Below are 12,866 nucleotides of genomic sequence, written 5' to 3' on the forward strand. Positions count from 1 at the left end.
TCTCACCGTTGATGTGGATGTTCGCTGCTGACAGAAATCTCAAAATACAAATCCTTACATGAATACATAAAACAAGAAAAAACCAAACTGTCTTAAAAAGTCTTTTGATCGTTACATGTTTAAAAGACATGAGAAAGGGTCCCCTCCTCCTCCCTTTCTGGGTGAAAAAAGGCATTGTTGGAGGATTAGGGAGGGGGCCAAGGGGGAATAGATAGCTTGCATGTAGAACTGAAATAGAAACAACAAACATACAAATCTCAGTTTTGTTTTTTAACAAAGGTACTATGTGGAAGACAGAGAAAAAGACAATCAATCAATAAAGACCCAACTCCCACCCTTTTTATTTATGTGTGGAAGTTGGTCACTAACAAAACCATGCTATCAAAAACTTTCAAAAACAAACCACATTATATCTTAGCAAAATCACCATCTGTCTTACTTTGCTCATACTTTTCTAACTCCTCCTCCTAACTTGCAAAATCACACTTGCATAATTTTATTTCAGCTCCATTATGCCTCAAGCTTAAAATTCATGGCTGGACTTAACAAATTAAAACTTACTCAGTACCAGTATCAGAACATCCTCTTAACTCTCTCTTCACATACTGTAACCTTCTAATTTATCACATCCTATAACCTTCTAACGTATCTCTGAAATAGTTCCTAAAACAGGGCACATATTGTGCTGCTAAAAAGAAAAAGAAACAATACAAACAGCAAATAAGGGTTTAAGCTGTTGGGTGAGTCAGTTTATGTGGAAAACCTGAGTGCATTTTCCAAAAAACAGATAAGAAGATAGCCATTTGTCTGAAATGCTATAGGGTTTCCTGCCTGGGCAGGGGGTTGGACTAGAAGACCTCCAAGGGTCCCTTTCAACTCTCTTGATGTATGTGAACAGCTTCAAAAATACAAAGCTAAATGAAACATTTTGAGTCAACTCAGTGCTTTGAAAACATTTATAAATGTATAGGTTTAATCAGGCAGTTTAAACCTCAAAAAGTTCCAGAAAAAGGAAAATTAGAAATTAAAAGCAAAAGCAAAATTGTATGTAGGGTTAAAAATTAAAATCAAAATTGTTTTCATGGTTAAAAGGTAAAATCAAAAGTGTTTTCAGGATTGAAAATTAGAATCAAAATTGTTTTGTGGTTAAAAAGAAAATATATCTGCATAGTTTTTTACATAGCTTTTTACAAAAGCAATGCTTCCAAAAAGCCTAATAGTCCCTCCCTTCTCAGACAAGAAAGAAGAGAGAAAAAAAAAATGGAGTGGGGGTGAATGGTTCTCCCCCGTAGCCCACCCTTTTCCCTGGCACTGCAAGGAACCAAGGGGGGGTAGTTAAGATAAGCCAGCGAGGAGAGAGGGAGAGAAAAAAACTTTTAAAAATAGTCTGAGCTATCGCACCCATGGGGGAAAAGGAGGGGTGCTCTGGGGGAAGGGAGGCAGTGTCCAGTAGCTGAAAGGCAACAGGGAACTACAGCATTCGTTCTAGTTGAGGGATGGCTGAAGGGGACCGTCTTTAACCAAATACGGTCTGGTGTGTCTGGCTGGAACCCAAAGCACTCGGTCCGGCAGCTGGATGGCTGTGTAACCTCGACCCCAGGTGATGAGATCAGCAGGCCCTTTCCATGTCAGGTCAGGTAATTCGCGGTAGTATACCTGTGGTTTGGGTAGGCCTGCCGATGGGAGGGAAAATGTCGCTCTGCAGCGGTCGCGGCGGTTGTCCAGTTAAGTTTAAAAATTCAACACATATAAACAACGATTCAAGGTATCTTGCACTGCTGGGAGGCCAGGGCATTTTCCCCTGTTGTTTGGTGTATCGGTCAAGGGCTGTTTTAATGTCTGGTTGGCGCGTTCTACCAGAGCTTGACCTTGGCTGTTGTATGGAATTCAATTTGTGAGTAATGTTCCACCGTCCATGAAGTCTGCAAATGCAGCACTGGTGTAGGCGGGACCATTATCTGTTTTTAGTTCTTTGGGGCATCCCAGCGATGCAAAGGTCCGAATACAATGATTGATTACATGTTTAGTGGCTTCTCCCCTTTGTGGGGTGGCCATGATGAAGCCTGAGAAGGTATCCACTGATACATGTAAGAATTTCCATGGAGCAAAGGATGGATATTGAGTAACATCCATTTGCCAAAGTAGACAGGCCACTGTTCCTCTGGGGTTGACCCCATCGGAAGAGAGTTACCTTGGCGGCTGCAGGTAGGGCATTGATGTATTATAGCAGATGCCTCAGCAACCGTTAAACCAAATTGTTTCATGAGCGCCTTTTTATTTTGATGAAAATAAGCGTGACTCTCCCAGGGAGATTGGGGAGAGAGAGACAGAACAGATAGTGAAGTACTAACAGAGGCAGCGGCAGCTGCAGCATCGGCCACATTATTGCCTTTTAGAAGTATTCCAGGCAGAGGCTGGTGGCTTCGAATGTGTGAAACATGAAAAGGAAGATGTCGAGCAGAAATGAGTGTTTGTAGTTTGAGAAACAAAGATAGCAGTTCTGCATCGAGGGAGGGAGCCAGATATGACTCATAGAGAGAGCTAATAATTTGAGTGACATATAGACTGTCTAAGATGAGATTGAAAGGTTCATCAGAAAAGTTTTGAAAAGCCAATATAGAAGCAAAGAGTTCTGCTCTCTGGGCAGATTTTTGAGGAGGAGTAATTTTAGTGTACCACTGACCACCTTTCTGCCAAGCACAGGCACCATAAGACTTGCTGCCGTCAGCAAAGACAGTGAGGGCATTAGGTAGTGGTTGGGGAGAAAAGGGGGAATTCCAGGAAAAAGGAATGGTTCTTAGAAGTAGCAGTCGTGGGTCTGGGGGCGGATGGCAGGAGACTTTTCCTGGCCATTCGGCAAGTGCAAATTGCAATTCATCAGAAACAGACAACAAAGATTCCCAAATAGACAAAGAAAAAGGAACATATAAAATAGATGGTTCTATTCCAGCGAGGAGTTTACTCCTAGATCTAATCTTTGTAATGAGCTGCGCTAATTGTGTAGGCTTTGAAGTTAAAGAAGTGCGAGAAGTGTGAGGAAGATGAAACCATTCTAGGATTAGAAGTTTCTCCTCCTTTTGAACTAATGCCCCAGTAGGGAGCATTACAGTGTTGACAATGAGCATGCCAAATGGGATGTTAGGAGCAAGTCTGTCTACCCATATGTGTTTTAGGGTTAGATTGACTTGATGCATGGCATGCGTTTGTTGATCGGTCAGTTGTATACGGTCTGATGGTTGAGAGCCTTGTGTGAGGGCTGTGAACAGTGGAGATAATTGAGCAGTGGTTAGAGCTGTGTAAGAGCGAATCCAATTCAGTGTCCCCAAGTATTGCTGTAGCTGAACTAAAGTGGGCTTGTTTGAAAGGTAGAGGGTTGGCACATTCGGGGCCGCCGCTGACCTGAGAACCGTATATCCTAAATAAGAGAAAGGGGGGTGGGATTGAATTTTTTCTGGGGCAACAGTAAGGCCACCCTTCTGAAGGGTGTGTAAGAGTTTTGGCAATTGCTGTTTGACTGTGCCTGGGGGCCCAGGCGCAGCGACAAGAATGTCATCCATATAATGATACACAAGAAAAGAAGGGAACAAAGAACGAAAAGGTTGGAGAATTTTCAATGAAATCAGAATACAACTCATTGGGTTTCTGGCGGATAGAAGCAAAGAAGGAGACGGATGACTTAGGGTCATCCACTTTGAGAAAGGCAGATAAGATTATGGCATTAAGTGGAGGAACAGGGTGCGGGGAAGCAGCTTGCAATGCAATGGTGTTAACAGCACCTTCCCCTAGAAGATGGTCAGCGGTGATGCCGGCCGGGAGGTTCCCGCGGGCCACCGCCACTCTTACCCCTTGCCGCCAAACAGATTCAAAAATCAGAAATTGCGAAGAGGAAAGAAGCATAGAGGCAATATTTTTCCAATCTTCCGAATCAATTCATGACCATTGGCCATGGAAGTAAGCAAACCCTGGTATAAGGACTCTGAATCCCATATTCTGCCACTGCCCTTTTAAGATCTTTAACCATTTTGAAATCAAGGGTTGATGACCTCGAATTTTTGATTAGGATTTTGCGGGTCATCTATAAGGGCAACAGGAAACATTTGCAAATCCTCTAAGGAAAGGTCCCCGTTGCCATCGCTCTCTTCAGTCCAGCTGCGAGAGCAGAATGAGACAGTCTCCCGTCCGCAGTTAGCGGAGGCGGAGGGGCAGATGGTGGAGATGTTTCAGTTAAAGAGGCAATGTTGGAACATTTTACCTCAAGAGATTTTTGCTGCGTGAGGCATCCTCGTATGGAGGTGGAGATGCAGCGTTGAGCGCCATGGCATCGCTCGAATCTCTGATAGCCTTTTCATAAATCTCCAGGCTAATAACAATTACTTGACAAGTTACAATCAAATCATGATTGGCTTTAGGGGGGTCATTTAAATATTTCAATATGCGCCTCCATTTTTTAGATGTAATATCCCCTGAAGGGGGATAGCTGGGATATTTTTGCCAAATGAATTTCAATAATTTGACTAGATCATTTGCTGAAATTGAGGGTAAAGGTTTGCCATGGTTCATACAAATAATTTTTGCAGCCTTAATAAGGTCTCCAAGTTCTTGGAGGTGCGTAACCTGGCCCTTGGACAACCCGTTCCCCATACTTACTAAGTCTTACGACTGCGGAGCGCCTCACTGGCGAAAGTACGGGGGCATCAAGGCGAACAACCAGGACCGGGGATCAAATCACGTCGGGGTCACCAGTTGTGGCTTTTCTCGCGGCCAGCGGGCTCGCCACGAAGGGGTCTGGGCAATCCCCGCGCCAGACGGAGTGAGAAATGAATAAGCAGAGTCCAATTCTCCTCGGGGTGAGCGAGCCCCGAGCTAGCTCGAAACAACCCTTTTATTAAGATTAGGGGTTAGGGTGGTTACAGAAGGTAAGCAGGGGTGGTTACATATTAGCATATATTCAACACGTGAACACGTGACTACAAGCACATCCACAAGCCTATGATTTTGGGAGAAAGATCATGATTCTTGGGAGGAGTTTTACCATGAAGTGGTTCTTTGTTCTCTGCTTTTGCCTACGTGGTACAGCAACCAGAAATACATCTTGAGACATCCTGACTACATACTAATAAATCTCATATAATTGTGTGTAGGAGCAAACTTCTTTTGAAGCTCTGTGAAGTTGACCTTATCAGAGAAGGAATGTTCTGTGGCTATCTCATAGGTGTTGTTACATTTACTGGCAAACATCTTTGTAACCTTGGCATCAAACAGATTTCTGCTTACATGATAACAATTAGCCAGACTTACCTATGCTGATATTTTTGCACATAAGCAATTTCTTGCTCATGCTTATATTTGCACATAAGTAATTTTATAAACAGTTTCATAAAGGGGTTCATATGGCATAATATCGCAACACCACTCGACTTGCTGGACTAGCCTCGGAGACAGTCGAGTCGACGCCATTCGAATACCTTCGGGCCGCAATTGGTGAGGAAAACCGCCCATTTTTTATTGTCCGGTAGTAGGTTATTGTCGTTCGCCTCTAGGAAACAATCGAATCTTGCCATGAACATCTCCCATGACTCTTCCGCCGGTTGGTGCTGGGGCTCAGCACCTCATTCATAACATAACATAACAACAGAGTTGGAAGGGACCTTGGAGGCCTTCTAGTCCAACCCCCTGCCCAGGCAGGAAACCCTACACCATCTCAGTCAGATGGTTATCCAACATTTTCTTAAAAACTTCCAGTGTTGGAGCATTCACAACTTCTGCAGGCAAGTCGTTCCACTTATTAATTGTTCTAACTGTCAGGAAATTTCTCCTTAGTTCTAGGTTGCTTCTCTCCTTGATTAGTTTCCACCCATTGCTTCTTGTTCTACCCTCAGGTGCTTTGGAGAACAGCCCGACTCCCTCTTCTTTGTGGCAACCCCTGAGATATTGGAACACAGCTATCATGTCTCCCCTAGTCCTTCTTTTCATTAAACTAGACATACCCAGTTCCTGCAACCGTTCTTCATATGTTTTAGCCTCCAGTCCCCTAATCATCTTTGTTGCTCTTCTCTGCACTCTTTCTAGAGTCTCAACATCTTTTTTACATCGTGGCGACCAAAACTGGATGCAATATTCCAAGTGTGGCCTTACCAAGGCATTATAAAGTGGTATTACACTTCACGTGATCTTGATTCTATCCCTGTTTATGCAGCCCAGAACTGTGTTGGCTTTTTTAGCAGCTGCTGCACACTGCTGGCTCATATCTAAATGGTTATCCACTAGGACTCCAAGATCCCTCTCACAGGTACTACTATTGAGCAAGGTACCACATATACGGTACTGGTGCATTTTGTTTTTTTGGCCTAAATGTAGAACCTTACTTTTTTCACTGTTGAATTTCATTTTGTTAGATAGCGCCCAATGTTCAAGTCTGTCAAGATCTTTCTGTAACTTGAGCCTATCTTCTGGAGTGTTGGCTATTCCTGCCAGCTTGGTGTCATCTGCAAATTTGATGAGTTCCCCATCTATCCCCTCGTCCAAGTCATTGATGAAGATGGCCTCCTTTTGGGATGTTGCTTAGTTATTTAGGAGATTTGGGTTAATGTCAGGGTTCCAAGGAACACCCCCAACAAAATAAAGCTTTGATGCTTGAGGCTCCTCAAAGTTCCAATTTATTAGAGATGTCATGTTGGCACAGCTAGGAAAACCCGAATCTGAAAGCTTCCAGGTTTTCCACACCCAGTTGACAATTCACAGCCCTGCCCCACACCCACAAGTTCATCACATTGTCCAATCAACTTTTCACACTCATGTGAAAAGATATAATCTTCAGTCGGTCTCCATCAGATGCAGGCAAAAGTCCTTGAATATGGAATGTTGTTATGACTTTACCGCTCCAACAACAACCCGCTCCCAACTTCCCCAGCTAAAATATGTGGCAGTTAAGAAGCAAAAAAGAAAATTGTCTTCCAAAACTAACACAAGTTAGTACTAATACCACTCCTTAAAGCCCTAATAAGACCATACCTAGAGTACTGCATCCAGTTTTGGACACCACACAATAGAAAAGATGTTGAGACTCTAGAAAAAGTGCAGAGGAAAGCAACCAGGATGATTAGGGGACTGGAGACTTACATGAAGAACAGTTACAGGAACTGGGCATGGCTAGTCTAGTGAAGAAAAGGAACAGGGGAGACATGATAGCCATCTTTTAATACTTGAGGGGCTGCCACAGAGAGGAGGGGTTCAAGCTATTTTCCAAAGCACCTGAAGGTGGGACAAGGAATAATGGATGGAAACTGACCAAGGAGAGATTCAACTTGGAAATAAGGAGGGACTTTCTGACAGTGAGAACAATCAAACAATGGGATAGAAGTTGTGGGAGCTTCATCACTGGAGGCTTTCAAAAGAGATTGGACTGTCATTTGTCAGAAATGGTGCAGGGTCTCCTGCTTCAGCGGGGTGTGTGTGTGTACGGGGGGCGGAATCGGACTAGATGACCTTAGAATAATCAATAAGTGGAACAACTTGCCTGCAGAAGTTGTGAATGATCCAACACTGGAAATTTTAAAGAAAATATTGGATAGCCATTTGTCTGAAATGGTGTAGGGTTTCCTGCCTTGGCAGGGGGTTGGACTAGAAGACCTCCAAGGTCCCTTCCAACTCTGTTATTATGTTATGTTATATTATGTTATTATGTTATGTTATGACCTATAAGGTCCCTTCCAACTCTGTTAATCTAATCTAATAAAACAATCTGTAAATTCATTCAGAATTGGGCATGGCTTGCTGGAGGGACCGCCAATAACAGCCAGAAATATGGATGAATTCTGGAAAAGATTCGAACAAAATGGAGCCCACAAGAGAATGCCAGGCTCTTCATGAAGGGGAAGGAAAGCGGGGCCCATCACCCCAACGGTGCTCCTTTCATCGTAGCTGTTGCGTTCCAGATCTGTGTTGGAGCAGTAGATACCCTAGAGGAGTAGTCGCCAAAGTTGTTTCGTTGCATACTCTGGTCAATAAAACGTTTTTGAACATGGAATCATAATGTAGATGTGTTTATCAGAGAGAGGGAGGAAGAGAGGACAGCTCTCTTCAAGCACCCAGAGAGCTGCCTGGCAGCAAAGGGGATGGGCTCCTCCTCTCCTTGGGCTTGGAGGGCAGGAGAGAAGAGGGTCAGGCCAGAGGACTAGAGCACAGACAATTATTCATTTCCTGGGAACAGCCAGCTTGCTCAACAGGAGCTCTTCACACAGGAAGATGGGGCAAGCACAAGCCACCTGGTCCACGGGGGTACATTACAAGCTTAACTATTGTAGTCTATCATATCCTATATACTAGCCTGCCCATTATACAGGAATCTCCCCAGGGGGATTGCCTTCCCTTGGGAACAGACAGAAAAGCGAGGGGCAGAAAAGTGTGGGGGGGGTTCTGTTGCGGCTGCGCAAGGATTCAGCCTGGCCGGGAGTCGATCCCGCCCGTCACTCGCGGCTCGGCGCTTCTCGCTGCCGACCATCCGGAAAGAGGCGCGCGCCCGCGCTCGTTCCAGCGCCGCGGCAGTTGGGGAGCCCGCCCGCGCTCCCGGCACCGGCTGGCGGGCGAGAGGCGGTGCGGTGCGGTGGTGGTCGCCGAGTCCGCTCCCAGCAGTCGAGGCGGATCCCGCCAGCGGCCAAGGCAGGTGAGGGCGAGGGGGGCGAGCCCGGGCAGCCTCGCTGCCTTTGCCGCAGAGCAGAGCCGCCCTCCGTCGGGAGGCCGGCTTCGCGGGCGAGGCCGGGGGGCGCAGGAGAAGAGGCCGCCGCCCGGCTTGCCTCCGCGCTACACCGCCAACCTCGACCTGGCAGCGGCCGAGCCTCGTGCGCCAAGACCCGGCCGCCCAACTCTAGGGCCGGCCGCAGCGTTCAAGCGGAGGGCAGAGCTCGGCTCCTTCGATCCATTCCGGGGAAGAGCTCGCAGCGCCACGCTCGGCAAACCGCCTCTCCGCGCTGGTGGGAAAAGCCCCGGGCTCGGGCTTCTCGCTCGGGCAGCTGCCAGAGGGGGGGGGGCGTTTGCGCGGACCCAGCCTTTTCCTCGCCCTCTTGATTCTCCTCCGACGCCGCTTTTGGGGGGAGGGCGCTTCTCAGCTGCCCCCGCGGCCTTGGGACTAAGGGGAAGTGCTTTCGGCAATAGGCGTGCAACCCGGCCCACTTTCGATGGGGCGGCATCAGGCGTGGGGGGGTTGGGGGGGGACAGTGACTCCTGGAGCTCCCTTTATGGGGTCCAATGCGAGGCGGGTGCTGGGAGGGGCGAGAGACAGATGGCAGGGAAGGGGAGCCCCTCCTTCGGCTTGAACTGCGGACTGTGACCCATTCAAGCCTTTGAGATTATGATCGCCGGTTAATGGTTAAATTGTGCTCTTCCACGTCGTGTCTGGTGAGAGATGAATACTGGGAACTGACCAGGTTCATCCATTGTGCTGAGACTTGTTTGTTTAGGGGATGCAGGAGTCTTTCAGCTGGATGATGCCGGCAGGAAGTCTCTTCCCTGGCTCAGTTCTGGAAAATGGATTCCGGCTCTGGGAAACTCACTGAGCCAAGAAGTTCAATATGGGCCACTTGGATCTCTGGGCGTCACCTCCTTTTTCTTGATTGTATTCATTTAAGCACACACAGAGTCCACTTGTGTCAGGAGATGCTGGCCCCGGCTGGGCTGGGAAGCTGAGCAGAATCAGGCCTGGCTCTTGCGGCATCCCGGAGTTTGAAAGGCCTTAGCAACCCTGACAGAGGACTATCCTGTTGGGAAACTTCTAGGCAGATGAGGAGGGGAGATTAAACTGGCAGTTAGCCTCCATCAGTCCTTGCACAGCCACAAGAGATCCAGGACTGACCCCCTCCACCAAGCTTCGCAGAGCCTTATCTGTCTGTTCCCAAGGGAAGGCAATCACCCTGGGGAAGATTCCTGTATTATAGGCAGAATACAGTGAAGTACTTTGCTTGAATTGTATGCCTGTGGATCGGGTTGCTTGTACCTGGCACATCTTCCTATGAGAAGAGCTCTTGTTGAGTGTTCAGCCCACCCACCAGGGAAGGCTTTTTTCAGAATGACTGTCCGTGCTCTAGTCCTCTGGCCTGACCCTCTTCTCTCCTGCCCTCCCAGCCCAAGGAGACGAGGAGCCCATCCCCTTTGCTGCCAGGCAGCTCTCTGGGTGCTTGGAGACAGCTGTTCCCTCTCCCGCCTTCCCCCCTTAATTGCTTTGTTTATAGGCCAAATATACCTGGGTGTTTTTACCACTCTTCCAACAGCTTCTTTTCTGGAGCCCTTTCCATCCCCCTGCCTGAATTCCTCCAATCTAGCATGATTGTTTTTTAATGGGGGAGCCCCCACTGCACACACTCCAAAGGGCTCTGGACAGGGAAGAGAGATTGTGCCAGAATTTGAAGACTGAACCTTCCCAGTTCCTTGACCCATTCCTCAAGCCCTTGACCCTCCTTGTGACTACTCTAAACAAGGGGTCCTTGGTGCTGTCTGAGCTTGGTTGTTTTCTTGCAGAAGTTTCATTACACAACATCAGTGCTACTAAAGAGTGGGGTTTGTTCTCGTTTTATATTCTAGTGACTTGCCCTGAATGTTGATGGGGGTGATTTTGGAGGCTTTTTGGTTGGGCTGTTTACTGTTAGCTTGTTTGGCAGATTGGAATATTGTTTACTTCTTGATTGTTGGTCTGATGTTAATCTTAGTGTTAATCTATCCTCATCGGGATATTGATAGTGGTGGGGAGGTGTTTGGTCATTTTGTTCCCTTTTTGGTTTGTTGACTGTTCCTTTTGTATACAGCATGTAGATATCAAGATCCTCAGAGCCCGGGTCTTCGGCTGATGTTGTGCAACGCACGGTCCGTGGTCAGTAAGGCCCCCCTAATACACGATCTTATTCAGGGGGGTGCCGCGGACCTTATGGGCGTTACGGAGACCTGGTTGGGCACTGAAGGGGGCGTGCCCCTTGTTGAAATGTGCCCACCGGGTTTCCAAGCATTCCATCAGCCGAGGGCCCAAGGTAGGGGTGGGGGGGTGGCGGTTGTTATTAGAGAGAGTCTAGAGCCGAGGGAGACCACTGTACCTCAGATTGCCGGATGTGAATCCCTCTTTGTGAGGTGGGGTCATAGATGTCAGATGGGCTTGTTTGTCACGTACCTGGCTCCTTGCGGCGTGACAGCAGCCCTGCCCGAGCTCCTGGAGGTGCTTGCTGGAGTGGCAGTGGAGACCCCCAGACTTATAGTCATGGGGGACTTTAACTTGCCATCGACCGGCATGTCATCGACAGTTGCTCGGGAGTTCACGGCTTCCATGACGGCCTTGGACCTGACTCAAGTAGTTGATGGCCCCACTCACATTGGGGGAGGCACACTGGATTTGATTTTCATCTCTGGTCAGTGGTTGAAGGATCTGGACTTGAGGGATTTAGTCACTGAACCTTTGTCATGGTCAGATCACTTTCTCCTTCGCCTGGACTTTCTGACCGCCACTCAACACCGCAGGGAGATGGAACCAATACGTTGGTTCCGTCCCAGGCGCCTGATGGACCCGGAGAGGTTCCAGACGGAGCTTGGGCCGTTTCCTGAGGATCTGGCTCACGGCACGGCCGAGGAACTTGTCGCGGCCTGGGAACGGGCCGCGGCGGGGGCCTTAGACCGTGTCGTGCCTTTGCGGCCTCTGACCCGGCGTAGGTCTCAACCAGCTCCCTGGTTCTCCGAGGGGCTGAGGGGGATGAAACGCCGGAGAAGACGCCTAGAGAGTTCCTGGAGGTCCAGTCGTTCGGAGGCTGATCGGACACTAGTTAGGTCCTATACTAGGACCTACCTAGTGGCACTGAGGGAAGCGAGACGTTGCTACGTCTCCTCCCTCATTGCGTCGGCAGATAACCGCCCGGCCGCCCTGTTTCGGGTGACTCGCTCTCTCCTTCAACAGGGGGAGCGGGATGACCCGTTGCAGGGACGTGCCGAGGAGTTTAGTGGTTATCTATACGACAAAATCGTTCAGCTTCGGGATGGTCTGGACCAAAATTGGGTAGATCCAGGTGAGATGTCAGAGAGCTGTCTTGTTGAGACTGTTTGGGATGAGTTTGATCCTGTGGCTCCCGAGGACATGGACAGGTTGCTGGGTAGGTTGAATGCCACCACATGTTTACTGGACCCGTGTCCCTCCTGGTTGGTGCTGGCCACGCAGGAGGTGACACGAGGCTGGCTCCAGGGGATTACGAATGCTTCTTTGTTGGAGGGGGTCTTTCCGGCCACTTTGAAAGAGGCGGTGGTGAGGCCTCTCCTCAAGAAGCCTTCTCTGGACCCGGCTGTTTTAGGAAATTATCGTCCAGTCTCCAACCTTCGCGGCGAAGGTTGTAGAGAGTGTGGTGGCATGTCAACTACCCCAGTACCTGGAGGAAACTGTCTATCTAGACCCGTTCCAGTCGGGCTTTCGGCCTGGATACAGCACTGAGACGGCTTTGGTCGCGTTGGTGGATGATCTCTGGAGGGCCAGGGATAGGGGTTATTCCTCTGCCTTGGTCCTATTAGACCTCTCAGCGGCTTTTGATACCATCGACCATGGTATCCTGCTGCACCGGTTGGAGGGATTGGGGGTGGGAGGCACCATTTATCGGTGGTTCTCCTCCTATCTCTCCGATCGGTCGCAGACGGTGTTGACGGGGGGGGGCAGAGATCGGCGCCGAGGCGCCTCACGTGTGGGGTGCCTCAGGGGTCGATTCTCTCGCCCCTCTTGTTCAACATCTATATGAAGCCGCTGGGTGAGATCATCAGTGGTTTCGGTGTGAGGTACCAACTGTACGCTGATGATACGCAGCTGTACTTTTCCACCCCAGGCCACCCCAATGAAGCTGTCGAAGTACTGTCCCGGT

General features: G+C 48.6%; 1 protein-coding gene across 3 annotated transcripts in view; it reads left to right on the forward strand.

Annotated features, from left to right (window-relative positions):
* The window catches only part of GRINA (glutamate ionotropic receptor NMDA type subunit associated protein 1), a 32,917-nt gene that overhangs the window by 4,983 nt on the left and 15,068 nt on the right, over window positions 1-12,866 (forward strand). Inside the window, exon 1 of one of the 3 annotated variants that reach the window (XM_058179122.1) lies at window positions 8,473-8,662. The exons of 1 other annotated variant lie outside the window; for it this stretch is intronic. The gene's annotated coding sequence lies outside the window, so the exon portion shown is untranslated. Of the gene's footprint in view, window positions 1-8,472; window positions 8,663-12,866 lie in introns of those variants that run through there. One more of the 3 variants, XM_058179119.1, reaches the window with a different exon arrangement.

Source organism: Ahaetulla prasina, chromosome 3, assembly GCF_028640845.1.
Source record: "Ahaetulla prasina isolate Xishuangbanna chromosome 3, ASM2864084v1, whole genome shotgun sequence".
Taxonomy (NCBI): domain Eukaryota; kingdom Metazoa; phylum Chordata; class Lepidosauria; order Squamata; family Colubridae; genus Ahaetulla; species Ahaetulla prasina.